Source organism: Galleria mellonella, unplaced genomic scaffold, assembly GCF_026898425.1.
Source record: "Galleria mellonella isolate WM207_F2 unplaced genomic scaffold, CSIRO_AGI_GalMel_v1 utg40, whole genome shotgun sequence".
Taxonomy (NCBI): Eukaryota; Metazoa; Arthropoda; class Insecta; order Lepidoptera; family Pyralidae; genus Galleria; species Galleria mellonella.
The window spans coordinates 586,778-604,412 of NW_026442094.1; the positions used below are offsets into that span (position 1 = coordinate 586,778).

The 17,635-nt window shown below is 34.5% G+C and overlaps 1 long non-coding RNA gene across 1 annotated transcript in view; it reads right to left on the bottom strand.

The window, feature by feature from the left end:
* The window catches only part of LOC128201346 (uncharacterized), a 30,485-nt gene extending 15,259 nt beyond the window's left edge, over positions 1-15,226 (bottom strand). The window contains exons 1-2 of the long non-coding RNA XR_008253201.1: positions 14,574-15,226; positions 3,595-3,795 (exon numbers count right to left, since the gene is read on the bottom strand). This is a non-coding gene — a long non-coding RNA (uncharacterized LOC128201346). The remainder of the gene's footprint in view (positions 1-3,594; positions 3,796-14,573) is intronic.
* Positions 15,227-17,635: the final 2,409 nt, after the last annotated feature.

Here is a 17,635-nt window from a genome sequence, read left to right on the forward strand (position 1 = left end):
AATATAGCTTAAGTCGACCTACTGTTTGCATCAAGTTTTTCTTGCATGACGCCGCTGCAGGCTTATACCATCTTCTTAAATGAACTCGCCTAGAGATTGCTTTAAAGTTGATATAATTATTCTGTTTCATTTAAACAAGCCGAGTAGAGGTTAAACATTTAGTGTTATTAAATTAAAATTATATTAGACTCTTGGCACTCATATTACAATTTCACAAAGAAGATTAATTCCTGTACTACTGTATATATGTATTATGCATATATGTATTTTTGTTGGATGAAAATGGATTGGTAACCCCGCCTGCGCTAACGGGATACGCTGGCGGAGCACCAGTGGAGGGAGATCGATGAGAATGAAAACAGGCCAGTTAGCCCGTCATGATGAATTCATCAGGAATTAAACATGATAGTTTCCAGGGGAATCGCGTGAAGGTCGACCTGGTTAAGTATATTGCTAGCAATGAGATTTTTAGTCTCTATTACTAACAATCCCTTTCTCCCCTGTATATATTTATTATATTAGTAATATAAATACTAATTAGTTAAACCTATAATTTGTCACAAATCAAAGATTATTCCACCTTGTGTGCCTCAGCAAAGAATAGACCATGCCTTCCTTTCCCGTGGGTGTCGTAAGAGGCGACTAAGAGAGGACAAGAGATGGGCAGCAGCGTCCCTCTTAAAACATCCTCAAAGTTCTAACTGCGGTTACCAACCCGCCTGTCATGCATGGTAACTACTGGCAAAAATCACCTTATGGGAAAGGCTTGTCTCCAGCAGTGGACAAGTTAACGGCTGAAATAATAATAACAAAGACTATTTTTTTTTAATATTCTGTTATTTATAGATTTTATAAATATTTCATAAAGTGTTGTTTGAATAAAATGATATACCACTGTGACTATTGAATAAAAAAAAAATCAATAACATTGCTAGCAATGAGGTCTCTAGCCCCGTTACCTACAATACTTTCTTCAAATTTCTTTTTTTTTTCTTATTACGACAGTGATTCAGACATTAAAAACTTAACACTCCAGATGTTTGGCACAAACAAGTATTTGAAAGGCTTTATAGTACGCGTAACATAAATATTTCCAACGGCACGCACAGACGGCCAAAACTTTTGAATTGTACCGAAATGATCATCAAAGTTTCGTTATAAGTACGTTTCGGTGTAGAGTCCCTTTGGAACGACTTAACTTATTACTTGACTTATAGTCGTGGCTTTTTATTATCTTGTTAAATTATATTTATTCATTTTAGCCATTTACAATCCACTGCTTAATAAAATTCTAAGTTTCGCATACAAATTTGGTTATTTTGGAAGTGATGTGTTAATGTATATAGGAGGATCAAAAGTTTTTTGTTATTTTATTTTAAATAAATAGATAGACAGATACTCTTTATTGTTTCCACCAAAAAATTACAATAGTAAACTTATTATAAATATAAATAATTATATATAAATATTGTTAAAAAATTTACTTTGAAGTTATGGTAATTTGATTTCAATTTTCTTTTGTATAATATGTATGTATTTTATACAAATATAGAAAAAATAAAATTAAACACAATTAATGCGTTTTTTCCTGAAATCCTTACTAATATTATAAATGTGAGAGTGAGTTTTTTTTTTATGCAACCTAGAATGAGAAAAGCTGACGGCCCGCCTGATGAAAAGCAGTAACTGTCGCCTATAGACATGAGCAGTGCCATAGACATAACAGAGTATACTGTTGTGCCCGCAACGCAACGCATATACTGGGTATCATACCCCATATATGCGTTGCCATTCTTGAGTCAGATGTTATTCCTCTGTACCCTCTGTAAATGATCTCACGGAAAATATTTCTTTGTTTTAAAACTTTATCACAGTACTAATATAAATGTGTGTATATCTAAAGATAAAACATAATTGGATCAGATAAACATCGTTGTCGATTCTATTTCTTAGTAAAGACAATCTCTTAAAATTATAGATAAAAAAATCCATACAAGTATCTTCATAGGTACAGGCCGATTTGGCTTCGTCTTTTATTAATATTTTTCCTTATTTGGGATAAAAAAAACTTTTGTCACAGTACCTTATTTATTAATTCCTAACGACCCGATCAAACATCAACGGTATTTTTTTTAAATACTGCGGATGTTACATTACATTGCATGTACTTTCCTATATGTGTAAGAAATTTTAAAGTCGGTTACATATTTTTTTTATTTATTCAATATTAACAATAACACCATTTTTTTTTGCATATTGACTGTACCATGTCGAATACCAACACATGTTGTTGTAGAGATTTTACCAGTATACTTTTAGAATTCTAACAATGGTTGATTCTCGCCATAATATGGAAAAAATATTGATTTTAAACAAACAACTTTTGCGAACAAAATTTAATATTCAGTTTTTCAGAAAATCTGCTTATATCTTGATATGTTATTATGAGAGTAGATAGATAAGCTTCTTCTAAATTTAATACATAAAAATCCATACAAAATAGAGTAATACTATACACCGCATAACAGAACAAAAAATAAATACAACCGAATTGAAAACCAATTGCTTGTTCAAAGTTGGTCGAAAAATAATCGAAAAACAGGCTCAAAACTGGCGGCGCCAAAATTAAAAAAAAAAAGGCGCTTACAGCAACAACTGTGTTTGTATTTTTGTTCTTTAATTTGACTTTTTAATTAGTGAAGAGCTTTTTCTGCCATCTTAATCTTCTTATAAGATTGTCCAAATTAAAATTCCGTAAAGGCCCGCTTAGTTTTATTGTTCAAATACTTTCGTTTTTCATTTAAATGGCTCTTACGACAACTTCAGGTATTATAATTATTAAATTGTTTAAGAGATAATATTACTTGCTAATACGGGATGATGAGGAGGGAAATGCCAAATGATCTTCCTTTATTTTATTTGCTTATGTTCCTACAACGAAATCGATAAAAACCATTGACAGTATTATATTATATGTATCAGTATAAATCCAATGCTGGATTTGCCAATAGGCCATATATGCTGTGGCTTATGGGCAGCAAAGAGCGGCATATTTTGCAAAAAATATTATAATTTTTTTTCAAACTTACGTATCTTCTTTTTTGTATTATATATCTATAGAAACAATTTCTACATCAATATATTGAGAATTGATTTTTTTATGCAACTTAGAGTGGCTAATAAGCTAACGGTGATGGGAATCGTCGCCTATAGCCATGAGCAATCCCTAAATATAACAGAGTATACATTTTCACTCATGATACCCGTCATGCGTTGCCATTCCTGAGGACACAGGTGTTATTTCTCTGTACTCAAACCGAAACACAGCCATCCACCACTGCTTCATGGTCGAAACACGAATGGGACAGAGGTGCCCAAGCAAACGACTTTTGTACAAAGTCTCCCTCTGGTACGTAAACTAAAACGTAAAATCGAGTACTTTACGTTTTAGTTGCATTGAATTTGCAAATAATACAATTTTAATAAATAAACGTCGTTTACAACATAAGAATTACTTTATAGACGGCAAAAACAAATTAAACTTGGCTCAGAATCAACGAAGGCATCTTGTAAAAAATACAAAAATACAAATACCATAAACCTTCAATTCCTCTTCAATAGAATACTCCTGAACTATTGAGCGGTTGTGTCGACTCGCAGAGACGTCCACCGGATGCGGCTCGTCATTTCCGGACGATGCATGTTGCACGAGGTACGGTAACGTATATAGGAATCTGCTGAGATCCGGATTATGGCTTGCTTTAGAAAGTTAGGAACACGAACGAATACGTGTACCTAGAAATGAAAGCAATTACATATTATCCCGCTTTTAAGAATTCCCTACCAAAAAGGTACATAAAAACCCTTATGGTGCATCTTTGTCCATCAGTCAGTCCATATATCTGTTATAGCGTCATATGAGATGAGATAAAATAGATAAATTGCCACTTTGTTATATTGAATATATTTTATTTATCTATTTATACGAATGCACAGCGAAATTCAGTGAAACTATGAACATTTGGCGGACTTAACACCGGATGGTGTTCTTTACCAGTAAACCATTGGGTAAACCGAGAAATAAGTAGGCGGTGCATTATTGAATAGAGGAAAAATAAAGTACTACTTATTACATATTTAAATATTATAAACATATAATTAGACTAATATAAACATACACGTAATATATTAAGTAAATAAATACACACATAAATAAATGCATAAAATATTACTAGAACAAATTTTTAACTGTAATAGAAGGGCAAATAGAACTAAGGCTCCAACAATGTTACTAGCAAGGTCAAGTACATTTTGTATTTTATGTTAGCATATTTTTAAACATAAAAAGTTCTAAACATAAGTACTTTCATTACATCGACTCTCGTAATCTCACATCCATTTTTCACGCCAAAATAACATTAATGGTCGCCATATCTACGGAAACCATATGTCTACCACTGAGACAAGGGACTTTTCTCGAACGCACCATAATCAATCACATTTTCCGTGGAAGGCTCTTATAGAAATCATGGTTTTTTTAGCGGTAACTGTTGTTGGTGTTCAAAAGTTTTTGTATTCGATTTTGTTCAGATATTAAAAAATTAAATAATTTTAAACAGAATTGCTAATGTTACTAAATACACTTAGTAGATATTACATCACCATCATGTCAGCCGTAACATTTTAGACTCATTTATTATTTACATCATTCATCATTTATACCGTTAATCACGAAAAAGACTGTGTCAAATTAAACAGATTGCTTAATTTAATCTTTTGGTTTACATAAAAGATAATTTAATGATTATAACCTGATTAAAAACGCGCCTCCAGATGCCATTTCATTATATTAATGACTACAAAATATATAGCGGAGTCTGCGTATTCTGAGACTCGTTTTGGGGATTTTTCAGTCCTCATTTTGTTTGATAAACGTTAGACTCCTTCGTCATTTTATTTTAAGATATTAATTTTGGTGGGGCAGAAATAAATCCGTCATTTATCATTGTGTGCCCAAAGATTTGCTTAAATCGGTTTTTAGGAGCTTTAAGGATTAAAGAATTTATGGTAACCGTTGATATACTTTTACAGGTGCCTGCAACATGTCTCGGGTAAAGTCACATTGCCATAATTATGGGCCACTAGTTTTTAACTGCGGCTTCGTCCGTGTGACCGAGATATACTTATATCACCGGGATTAAATAGTAGACTAAATCCTATGTTTTGCACGTGCATGCCAAATTTCATGACATTTAGTTTAGCCATTAAAGTGGCCCAAAGTAACAAATAAATAAATTGACTTATATATTTATAAACGATGTTTTTTTTTAATCGGATGAAAAATAAATACGGTGACGGGGCGTCAGTGAGGAAAGAGAGATGACGATGAAAATAGGTCTGTTATCTCGTCATGATAAATTTGACAAGAATTAACCACAATTGTTAACAGGGGAAGTCAACCTGACAGTGTATAGCTAGCAATGGGGTTGTTAAACCCCATTACTACTTATTATAAAAATCATACACGGTACTTCATTATCAGTCAAAAGAAATCTGTAAATATTTTTATGCTATTTAGATTGGCAAAACTAGTTGACAGTGGCAACATTTGCCTATAGATACGAAAAGCATCATGGACGTCACAGAATATACAGTAACACCTATAGCATATTTCATGGATTGCTTCTCCTGAGGTGTTATGGTTTACTTATCTTGTAATTTATTTATTTATATGCTTTTATACTTTTACTTATAATATACATATTAGGTTATAATAAAAATATAAAATAGTCGTCCTACGCTGCAAAACAGAGTATAGATAAATAAAATTATAAATATATACAAATATACACATAGATACATATATAACTACTAGGTAACTTAACTATCAATTGTGACTTCACTAAAATCTTACCCTTAAAACTGACTCAGTCGAACGGATTTTTGAAAAAATATACCTTTAGTAATAAAGTGCAAATTGCTGTGTGGTCCCTGCATAGAATAGGCCACCGCTTCCTTTCCGGTGAGCGTCGTACCCGTAAGAGTCGACTAAGGGATAGCAAGGGATGGACAGCAGCGTCCCTATTAGACATCTCTATAAGCCTAACTGCGGTTGCCAACTCGCCTGCCAAGCGTTGTAACTACTAGCAAAACTCCCCTTATGGGAAAAGCTTATGTTCAGCAGCGGACAGTTAATGACTGAAATAATAATTAAATAAAGTGTTAAAAAAAAAAACATAAATAAACAGATTATTTTGTCATCTTTATTATAAGTGTGAATAATAAGGATATTTCTATTTAAAAGAAAAATAATCTACTTAACTGTAACAGGTGGATTGCTTTTTCTTTTTTTAGAATAATGTGGGTGTAGTCGTAATGCTTTACTAGGGTGGGAAACATTCCATCAGGAAGTTATAATTAGACATTTTCAAATATGGCTACAGTTGTTTTTTTTTTATCTATGTATTTATATTTTAACTCTTATGAGATAAATACAGGGAATTAAAAGAATATATCGTATATTTCTTGTATGCATGAGAGTCCGACGAGACAAGGGTCTTGGAACTTTACTACTTATACAGTAATTCACATGACATGATTTACCAGAAAGACTTCGTACAAATATCACCTGCCTCGGGCACATCTGTCCCATTTGTTTTCTGCCGTGAAGCACTTATGTTTGCATGGCTGTATTTCGGTTTGAAGGGTGCACTGAAATTATAGGGTAAGAACGCATAACATTAAAGTCCTCAAGTATGGTGACACATGAACTGTGCCATGGGTAACAGAGTGTATTTAGTGACGTCCATTGTGCTGGTTATATCAATAGGTGACGGTTACTTTTTTCTATATATGCCTAACAAACAAGCTGACAGTTTCATAAAAAACGCATATAATGTCTTAATATAATATATAAAAAATCGCCGTGTGGTCCCGACATAGAAAAGCCCACCCCTTCCTTTCTAAAAACATATCAAAGTAATTATATAAATAAGATTTATTTTTACGTCTCACTTGCTTTGTTATTAGACAGAGAGCTGATAAAAGAAGTGAAATGTAAAAATAAATCTAATTTCAATGATCTTAAAAGTCTAAGTCGAATCAAACTCTGCTTTGCTCTTCGAGTTTGTTTGTATGAACAGACACTTTGTTTTTAATAAGTAAGAATGGAATTCTAACCCTTCCTGTGCTATACGCTGTCGGGGCACCAATGAGAGATGACAGGTAAAGTTGAAAGCAGGTCAGTTGGTCCTTCGTAGCAAATTCCAAAAGAATTAACCACGATGGTTTCCAGGCGGAACCGCGTAGAGGTCGACCTGATATACTATCATAATTTCAGTCATTATCTGTGCACTGCTGGACATAAGCCTCCCCCATAGACTGCCATAAAGAATGGTCCTGAGTCATCTGCACCCACTGACTCCCTGCAATGCATTTCAGGTCGTCACTTCATCTAGTGGGGGGCCGTCTTACACTGCGTTTGTCTGTTCGCGGTCGCCACTCGAGAACCTTTCCTCCCCATCGGTTTTCGGTTCTTCGAGCTATGTGACCAGTCCATTGCCATTTCAACTTACTTATCCTTCGGACTATGACGGTTATTTTTTTTTACAACACGGGGCAAACGAGCATGCACCTCACCTGATGGTAACTGACTACCGCTGCCCATTATCACCCACAACGCCAGTGGCATTGCAGGTGTGCTGCCGGCTTTTTAAAAAGGAATATGCTCTTTTCTTGAAGGTTATGTTGTCGTATCGGTTCAAAAATACTGCTGCTGGAAGTTGATTCCAAAGAGTGGTTGTGCGTGGAAGAAAGTGCCATGAAAAATGAACGGTGGAGGACCGCCACTCGTCCAGATGGTTGGGATGAAATTATAATTTATGGCGGATTGTACGATGGTGGAAATCAGTAGCTGCTATCAGGTTATTTTGGTTCTTTGCGGATATCCTCGTTTCGGATTTTATCACGCAAAAAGACTCCGAGCATAGCCCTCTGCATAGACCTGATATACTATAACCTGGTTTAAAATACCCTATATTGATTATATTGGAGCTATTAGATTTCATTACTAATAATCCTTTCCCCCCTAAACGGACACCTGCAGTCTTTCCTCTAAATATCATTTACTATTTTTACGGTAGCAAGTACAATAAATCATTTACTGTGCAACCTGATAAATGGACACTGCAAATCAATTTCACTGGTTTATGTTTTCATATAAAATTCAGGATCGATCGCGCATTATTCCATCTTTGGCTCGCTCGTTTGCTACTAAATAATGTATTGTTTGAAGCCACCTGGTGATATGAGGTGCTTTCACACTGCAATCACTAAATCATCTATTTTTTTTTTATTATACAGTAGCACTAGCTTTTAATAGTGTAGCCTCCCCCCCTTCCTTTTCCATGGGTACCGTAAGAGGCGACTACAGCGGCTTATGATCGGGGGATAGGCAGCAGCGTTCCTCTTAAGACATCACCAACAGCCAAAATGCGGATGCGAACCCGCCTGCCAAGCGTGGCAACTACTGGCAAACCCCCCCTTACAGGGGAGGCTATGTTCCGCAGTGGAGAGTTAACAGCTGCTACTCGTATAATACAATACTAGCTTTTTATATACATAATATTATACAATTTCGTATGCGTGGATTTTAAAAGTAGATACATATTCCCATTTGATGTATCTAGATAAAATATATACCAAATTTTAAGGTAGAACAACAAGATAAAGAACCTGAAAATTGCATTCGATTTGATAAAAACTATTGTTTTTGTCTGTTATTATATTATATTATAATATATATAATATATTATATTTTAATATATATAATATATTATATTTTAATATATATATACCATATATGGTATAAATATTAATAACCGGATAAGTGTGAGTTAAACTCGCGTGGAAAGAGTTCTGTACGTTGATTATCTACGTCTCGTAAATTGTTTGATAGGGTTATTTTAAATATTTCTTATAATTTTCCTATAATCTATAGGTAAAGAACTATTTCAAATAATATAACTATAAAAAAATTTTGGCCCAGTAATTTCGGAGATAAGGGAAGGAATGGTTAGTTTTGACTAATTTTCTTAAATAACTTCAAAAATATTTGTCATAAAATTGTAAAAATTATAAAATTTTAAACATGCTATGAAAAATACCTATGCAATTTGTCCAAATTGCCAGAAAGTACGGGAAGGACCGTGCGGGCAAAGTCGCAGTTTCAGCTAGTGATTCAACAATTCCTACTAATATGAAAGTTTGTTTGTTTTGTAACCTTATAACGCCTTAACAACTTAACCAATCATTACGAAGCTTGGTATATCTACTGTATGGGATGTAGAAGGGCATAGGCTATTTTTTTATCCCAGTCAATAAACATACCCTGGTTACGTGGCGGAAATCGCTGGTATATACTAGTAAAAATTAACATGGATAATAACGCTCGATGTGAATATTGCTTAACCCCACCTGTCCACTATTAATTATTATTAAACCTACTGGCTGATTGCAGTAGGCAGTGGTTACGAGAACGTCAAACGTCAGAATTGTCGCAATAATTTCCATGCTTGTGACTGAATTGTTTATATCAAAACTAGCTATTGCCATTATAAAGGTCTTAATATAAAAAAAAGGAAATGGCGGAATCTATTTTTACTTTCTAATTATCTTATTAATACTTTCTATCATCGTACGGCTCGCCATCGACAGGGAGTTCACCCTTATACCTTACAGCCTAAATGGTCGCGTACAACGCGGTTTCAGAGATGCTTTCTCCCACGAACACTCAGGTTATGGAATGAGCTCCCTGCCGAGGTTTTCCCAAGAGACTACAGCATGGGGTTCTTCAAAAGGGGGGTAAAGAAGTTTATTCAGGGTCGGCAACGCGCGCGTAATACCTCTGGTATTGCAGGCGTTCATAGGCTACGTTAACCGCTTACCATCAGGTGTGCCGTATGCTTGTTTGCCACCTCAGTGGTATAAAAAAAATTACTTAAAGGATAATAATGGAATGGTAACCCCGCCTGCGCTAACGGTATACGCTGGCGGGGTAACAGTGAGGGATGATAGATGAAATTGAAAAGGCAAGTTAGTTAGTCCATCGTGATGAACACACTGGAATTCAGCACGATGGTTTCCAGGGAGGACCACATGGAGGTAGACCTGACAGAATCTACTTAGTTGTAATAATATAGGGTAAACGAAATAGATTCTTCCTGATGGAGGGGAAGAATTTGGTCGGGAAGGGAAGGGATTCTTAGTAATGCAGATTAGCAATATCTATCAGGTCGACCTCTACGCGGTTTACCCTGGAAACTATCATGTTTGATTTACTGTTGAATTCGTTACTATGGGCAAATGGAGCTATTTCATCCTTACGTTAAGTTGTATAAAAAAAAATACTTATCATCCCTCACTGGTACCTTGCTAATGTATACCGATAGCGCATTCTTTTATCATCCAAAAAAAAAAAAACAATCTTCTCGATCTTAATAAGATCTTACTGGAAACCTTCATCTTCACATATGGGTACCATCATACACTGGTATCTCGCCAACGTTTACCAATAGCACATCTGGCGTTATTCATTCTCCATAAACTAAATTTTATGTTCAATAATAAGGAACAATCGTCATGAAATTTGGTATACACTATTTGAAATGAAGAACATGGGCTATTTTTATCAAAGTCATACGGGAATCATGGTCATGAATAATGAATAAAAATTATGGTTAACAACTAGTCTTTATCATAAATACGACTTCATAAGAAGTTAATAATCTTCGGCAAACTTAAGGTTAAATATCGTACAAATAGAAACATTGTTGCATTTGTTATTCCGCATGAGTTAAGCTTGCAAACAACTTCATATATTTTTCTTGGCAACTTTGTAGTTTCATTGTTACCAATACGGGTATGTATATGACTTCTATATATGTATGTACATAAATGTTATTTATAAATATATACCATACATATACATTTTTTTTTTAATGGGGGAAAATGGTAGTAGTAGTAGTAAAAATCTTTATTGTACATAAGTCAGATTAAATACTAGTAAATGATTTAGTATACAATGGCGGACTTATCCCATAAAGGGATCTCTTACAGTCAACCTTTGAGAAGCTGAAAGAAAACTGTAGAATGTATAAGGGTAATAACCGTACAATTAAAGATAAACTAAATAATACCCAGTAAAAAAAAAATTGAATATATAACACAATAAAAACAGCTCTATATACCTACATATGTAAATAATAAAAGTAAATTAATAATAATATAACATTAATAAATAAAAACTTATACACATACACATACATATATACACATATACACACATACATATACATATATATATACATACATACACATACATATATACACTCCTACATACACATACATGTATACATAATAAATACATATATTCACAATTGGCTCAATGAAGAGGGATTTTCAAAATAAAATTTTATGATACCTGCTTTAAAAGATTTCAGCGACTGTGCCATCTTTAAGTTATTAGGAAGTGAATTCCAGAGACGTGCAGCATGTACAGTAAATGACATGGCATAGCTTTGAGTATTAAAACAAGGCAAATCTATAATGAAGTCATTACTGCATCTCAGGCGAACATCAATTTCGCGAAATTTGAATCTTTCCTGAAGGTAATGTGGACATGTTGGATTAAAAAGGATATTGAAAAGAAGAGTAAGAATGTGGACATTTCTCCGTAGCCTGATAGGAAGCCATTTGAGTTGACTGCGATAACTAGATATGTGGTCATACTTTCGAAGGTTATAGATGTATCTAATACATTGATTTTGCAGTCGCTCAAGTTTATCAACAAGCTCCTGTGTGGGATCTAGGTAGGCAACATCATGGTATGGTAACCCCGCCTGCGCTAACGGGATACGCTGGCGGAGCACCAGTGAAGGGTGATAGATGAGAATGAAAACAGGCCAGTTAGCCCATCATGATGAATTCATCAGGAATTAACCATGATAGTTTCCAGGGAGAACCGCGAGGAGGTCGACCTGGTTGGGTATATTGCTAGCAATGGGATTCTGTCTCCATTACTAACAATCCCTTTCCCCCCCATACTTATACATTATAAAGAGGAAGGATTTGTTTGTTCACTTATTTGTAATGGGTACACTCCCAACCAATTTTAAAAATTCACGTTTGTACAGGGTCAGTTTGGTACTACTGTAGTCCCAATCCCATTCGCCGTTAACTGTCCACTGCTGAACATAGGCCTCCCCTATAAGGTGGGAGAAGGGAGGTTGCTAATAGTTGCCACGCTTGGCAGGCGGGTTGGCTCCCAGAGTTAGGCTTTGGTGATGTTTTAAGAGGAATGCTGTTGTCCCTCCTTTGACTATTAAATTCCCTTAGTTGCCTTTTACAACATCCTCGGGAAAGGAAGAGGTGGCCAATTCTATGCTAGGACCACACGGCGAAGTTTATTTATATTTCTTTATTTATTTGAAAATACACTTACAGTCTCCCAAAATGTGTAGTGAGCCACAGGTTTATTTTACAAACTTACAAATTTTGTACAACATTTTAAAATATAACTATATATAGTCACACTTACACTATATTAAAGTTTATTTATATAGTTACTTTATTTTCAAACCTGTAAAAAATTTACCTCTTATAGTCTATACGTCTCATGGACATTTGAGATGCAACACACGAAACCACATTAGAAAATTTGTCTAGTAGAAATTGCATTATCCGACACCCTTGAGAAAGATTGGTGCTCAGTGACCAGATAATCTACTTAGCTGGCATTTTTCCAGCGGCGCCATCTAAAATGTCTAGAAATTCAATTTAAAACAAATCCAGGCCAATTGTAATTGAATCTCGCCAAATTAATTGGGCATAGATTACTTATTTAGACAATGTTTTAGAAATAGATTCTTGGTCAAAATGTTGATAACTCTATGTAAATTATTTAGGTCAGATTCTGAATTTGCCCATATTTTTTTATTTATATTTATAGAGTAACATTTACTGTTACATTTTTCACGGTTCATTTCAAATTAGAAAACTGGTGTATGTTTTATTTAATATGCCATTTAAAAGTGGTATCTTTTATTCATTTTCGTACTTCAGAAATATACGCCTAAGAAATAATGGGCAAAAGCTACTTACTAAAAAAAACATTTCGCCCTATAATATTTCTGAGTTCGTACAACTGCGTTAAAATGTCGTAATTGTATTCAGAGGACAGGATTTACAGAAGAAATATTTCGCTCAACTCAGCTCGACTCATATCTACACGACTAGGGTTGTCAATTTCGATTTTTGTTTTTTGAAGTCTAATACAAAATTTATTATTATTATCATAGATTATTGTAATCTTAAATCAACTTAATGGTTGAGGGATGGATAGTAGCGTCCCTCTTAATACTTTACCAAAAGCCTAACTGCGTTCAGCAGTAAACACTTAAAGGCTGATATGATGATGATTATAATCATGAATGAAATCAAGAAATGGCATATGGATAATCTAATTACATCACTGTCATTATTTGAATTATTTACTTTATTCAAAGTTTTTTTTTTTTATTTTTACCTTTATTATTTTATCATATATTTGTCTTATCTTTTATCACCAGATTAGATTTGTTTGACCAGATTGACTTTGTTTGTAGTACCTGAAACTACCTAACATTTAAAATGTTAGGTAGTTTCAGGTATAAAAAGTCCATCATAAGGATTAAATCCTTATGATGGACTTTTTAGTCATTCAATTGTATCGAAAAATAATTTTGACTACTTTCAATAGATTGGAACTAAGCGCTGTATGTAAATATGTCCAATGGTATTTATATTATTACTTTTAATGCGCATGAGGCTCCTGGGAATAGCTTATCCAAAACCAGAGGACTACAGATATCTTAAACCGCGGGATATCGTTAAGGTAACACAAAGGATATATGAAATGATGGTATAAGGCAGGGGGAAGCACAAAAGGTCCCGATGGGTCTACGTGCAACAGCTTAGCTGACCCCATATGCGAATATAAGATAAAATAAGATATTATTACTAGTTCTATATACATCCCGCGGCTTTATCCATATGAATCAATATATCCTATCTGTAAAGTTAAAACCTACATGTGTAGCAAATTCCATTCAAATCCGTTGAGTAATTTTTGCGTTAAAGAGTAACAAACATTCATCAGTCCATTTATCCTTACATCCATCCATCTTTACAAACTTTCGTATTTATATTATTAATAGGATTAAGAGCTCCTTATCGAGGTTTTTTCAAGAGACTTCAGTATAGGGATTGTTAGTAATGCGGACTATCAGTTCCATTCCCTGTCAGGTCAATCTCCAAGTGGTCCCTCTGGAATTCCAAGAATTCCCGTGCTGAATTCTAGGTATATTCATCACGATGGGATAGGAATAGACCTTTTTATTCTCACCTACCATCTCTCACCCGCCGGTACCCCGCCAGCGTACACCGTTAGCGCAGGCAGGGTTATCATTAAAACACAATAGCTGTGTCTTAACCAATTGTAACTTGGGTAGAATTTTAGTTATGAATACGATACATACATAGATTCAGCTGTAGAGTCAAAAAATAAACAATGAAGTAAATAAGAATAAAAAATTCACAAGATCGCTTTTAAACGTTAGATTACCATAAAAGCAATGTAAATTACAATTTTGCAATGTAAATTACAATCAGCAACACCGGCCGTTTGGCCTGCTATATAATATTCATCGGCTAACCGTATCTCCATAGGTATATATGTATAAGAAATGCAATACGGAGCGCACCTGGCAAGATATCGATTCGGTTAACTACTTAATGAAAGAAAATGTTTGTTCGGTAGTTTTATAAATAGCTTACAAAGAAATATTATTTATGATAAACGGTGGACATTTCTTAGAACGCGATTTTTTTTAATCTGTCTGATAAATCACAGTATTGCCATATGTGTTTATTTAATTGTAACATTGGTACGTATATTTTATCTGTCAAAAAGATTAATTAATTTGCTTTAATGCTTTAATTTTCAATAATATTTCTTTTCTTTTTGTATTTCCTTCATCAGTGTAAACCTTATTGGCTGTTGTATTATTTAATTGTGTATTTATCTTAATTATTATTATTTATTTATTTAAACTTTAATGCTCAGTAAAATTCTATGTACATTTGGCGGACTTAACAGCGGACGGTGTTCTCTGCCAGTCAACCATTGGACAAACCTAGAAATAAATAGGCGGCGCATTGAATAGAGGAAAAATAAAGCAATACTTGATATATTTATATATTATAAACATATAATTACACTAATATAACCATACATATAATATATTAAATAAATAAATATATACATATAATAAATTCATATATAAACAAACACGAGTAACCAGCAAGATTAAGTTTAAAGGTTAAATTATTTTTTTAAGCTGTATGTTTGCCTTAAATAAATACATAACAGATTGGTGACCAAACTGCGCTATTTGAGCACTAGAACGCTAGATATTTTGTGAGAATGACAGTATGTTTTTTTATTGGATGATAACGGCTTGACGTTGTCATTGATTAAAAACCCCTCCTGCGCTAAAGGTTAGCTGGCGTGGCACCAGTGAGGGATGGTAGATGAAAATGAAAAGGCTGATCAATTAGCCCATCATGATGAATATACCTGGAATTCAGCACGACAGTTTCGGGGGAGGTCCTCCCTCGAAACCTCTGTCTGGCGAAACATATTGCTAACAGGTGGCTGGGGGGGAGAAGGGATTGTTAGGAAACAGAATATAACATCACCGTCACTAGCAATATACCCTATCAGGTAGACCTCCACGCGATTTCCCCTGGAAACCATCGTGTAACCACGTGTAATTTTGTGAATTTTGTCACGATGGGCTAACTGACCTGCTTTCATCCTCACGTATCGTCCATCATTGGTACCTCGCCAACGTATACCGATAGCGCAGACGAAGTTCCCATTCCATTATCACCCATTAAAAAAAAACATGTGACTGGTAACCCGCATTACTAACAATCCTTTACCCCCAATCAAAACAAGTTTGTCGGCCCATTGTAACAAACTCGTGAAATTTAAATAGAATTCTACGTGTTTCTTAGAGAGATCGTGTAGAGGTCTTTTTAATGAGTGATAATGGAATGGTAACCCCACCCGCGCTATCGGTATACACCGGTGGGGCACCAGTGAAGGATGATAGATAAGGATGAAGCAGGTCAATTAGTCCATCGTGACGAATTCAACAAGAATTGTTCACGATGGTTTCCAGGAGGAACCATGTGGAGGTCGACCTAATAGAGCATATTGCTAGCAATCCCTTACCCCTCATCGTGTGGAGGTCGACCTGATTATAAGCTGTATCCCGCGACTTTGCCCGTATTAGTATTGTGACGTTTATTCAGCATACAACCACGAGCAAAACCTATTTACTGTTGTCTATAACTATAGTGTAAGTATTTCTACCTTGAAGCAGTTGTGTCTGCATAACTGCGTTTCGGTTTGAAGGGCAGTGATTTACATAGTACAGAGGTGCACCTTAGTCTTTGAATAAAAACAAATTTACACATACCTAACGTTCAGTAAGCGTACTCAAATCCTGAATAAAAACAAAACAAGTTTATTTTAAATTCTGTTGGAACAAAATATCGACTTTTAAACTGTTAGAGGTACATACAATTACGAGATCGGTGTGTTTGGAAATGTTTTCTTATACATTGCCGCATTAAAATGTATGAAGTTTAAAAACTTCCCTATCGACTACGTAATGTAATATAAACGATGCATTATAGGGGCTCTCCTGTCGGTACGCATGAAAACATCTGTGCAATATTTCCAAGAATAATAACACAAAACATATAAGTATGCAAATGATCATAAAGGCCGAGGTTTCGTTACATACGCGTTAGCGGACATAGTAGCGATTTATGATTTTTACCGCGACTTCTACCGCAGGACCGAGATATATTTACTGATTGGTATAATAAAAAGGAGAATGACATACCTTCTACATCGTATACAGTATCAATATACTAAATTTAATACTTATATTTTTTTAAATGGATAATAATGGCATGGTAACTCCACCTGCGCTAACGGTATACGCTGGTGGGCCACCAGTGAGGGATGATAGGTGGGAATGAAGAGACGTTTCAGCCAACCGTGGTGACGAGTTGAGAGTTGTAGCGATGCCATGTCTATAGCGTGTAGTCATTTAATTTCAACTAATATTATAAAATGAAATGATTTGATTTTCTTTTTTGATGTATACATATTTGGTTTAATTATTTACTCTTTATTGCACCAGTTAAAGAATAAAACAAAGATAAATACACTTACGAAAGGCAAACTCATAGCTAAAGCAATCTCTTCCAAACAACCTTTGGGTAAAGGAGGAAAGAAAAAAGACGCTAGCTATTTGGCTTTAGAAGTGTAACTAATAAAAAAGAAAACGCTAATTGTTTGTAATAGATAAATACAATAAAATCTAAATCAATTGCTGAAATATAGCGCAGTGAGAGTTGAACGGACGGACAAGCAAAGTCACACTATAAAGGGACACCAAAATCCTAACAATTATACGTAAACGAATTCTATTTAAAAATAAAATTTAAATTATGTACT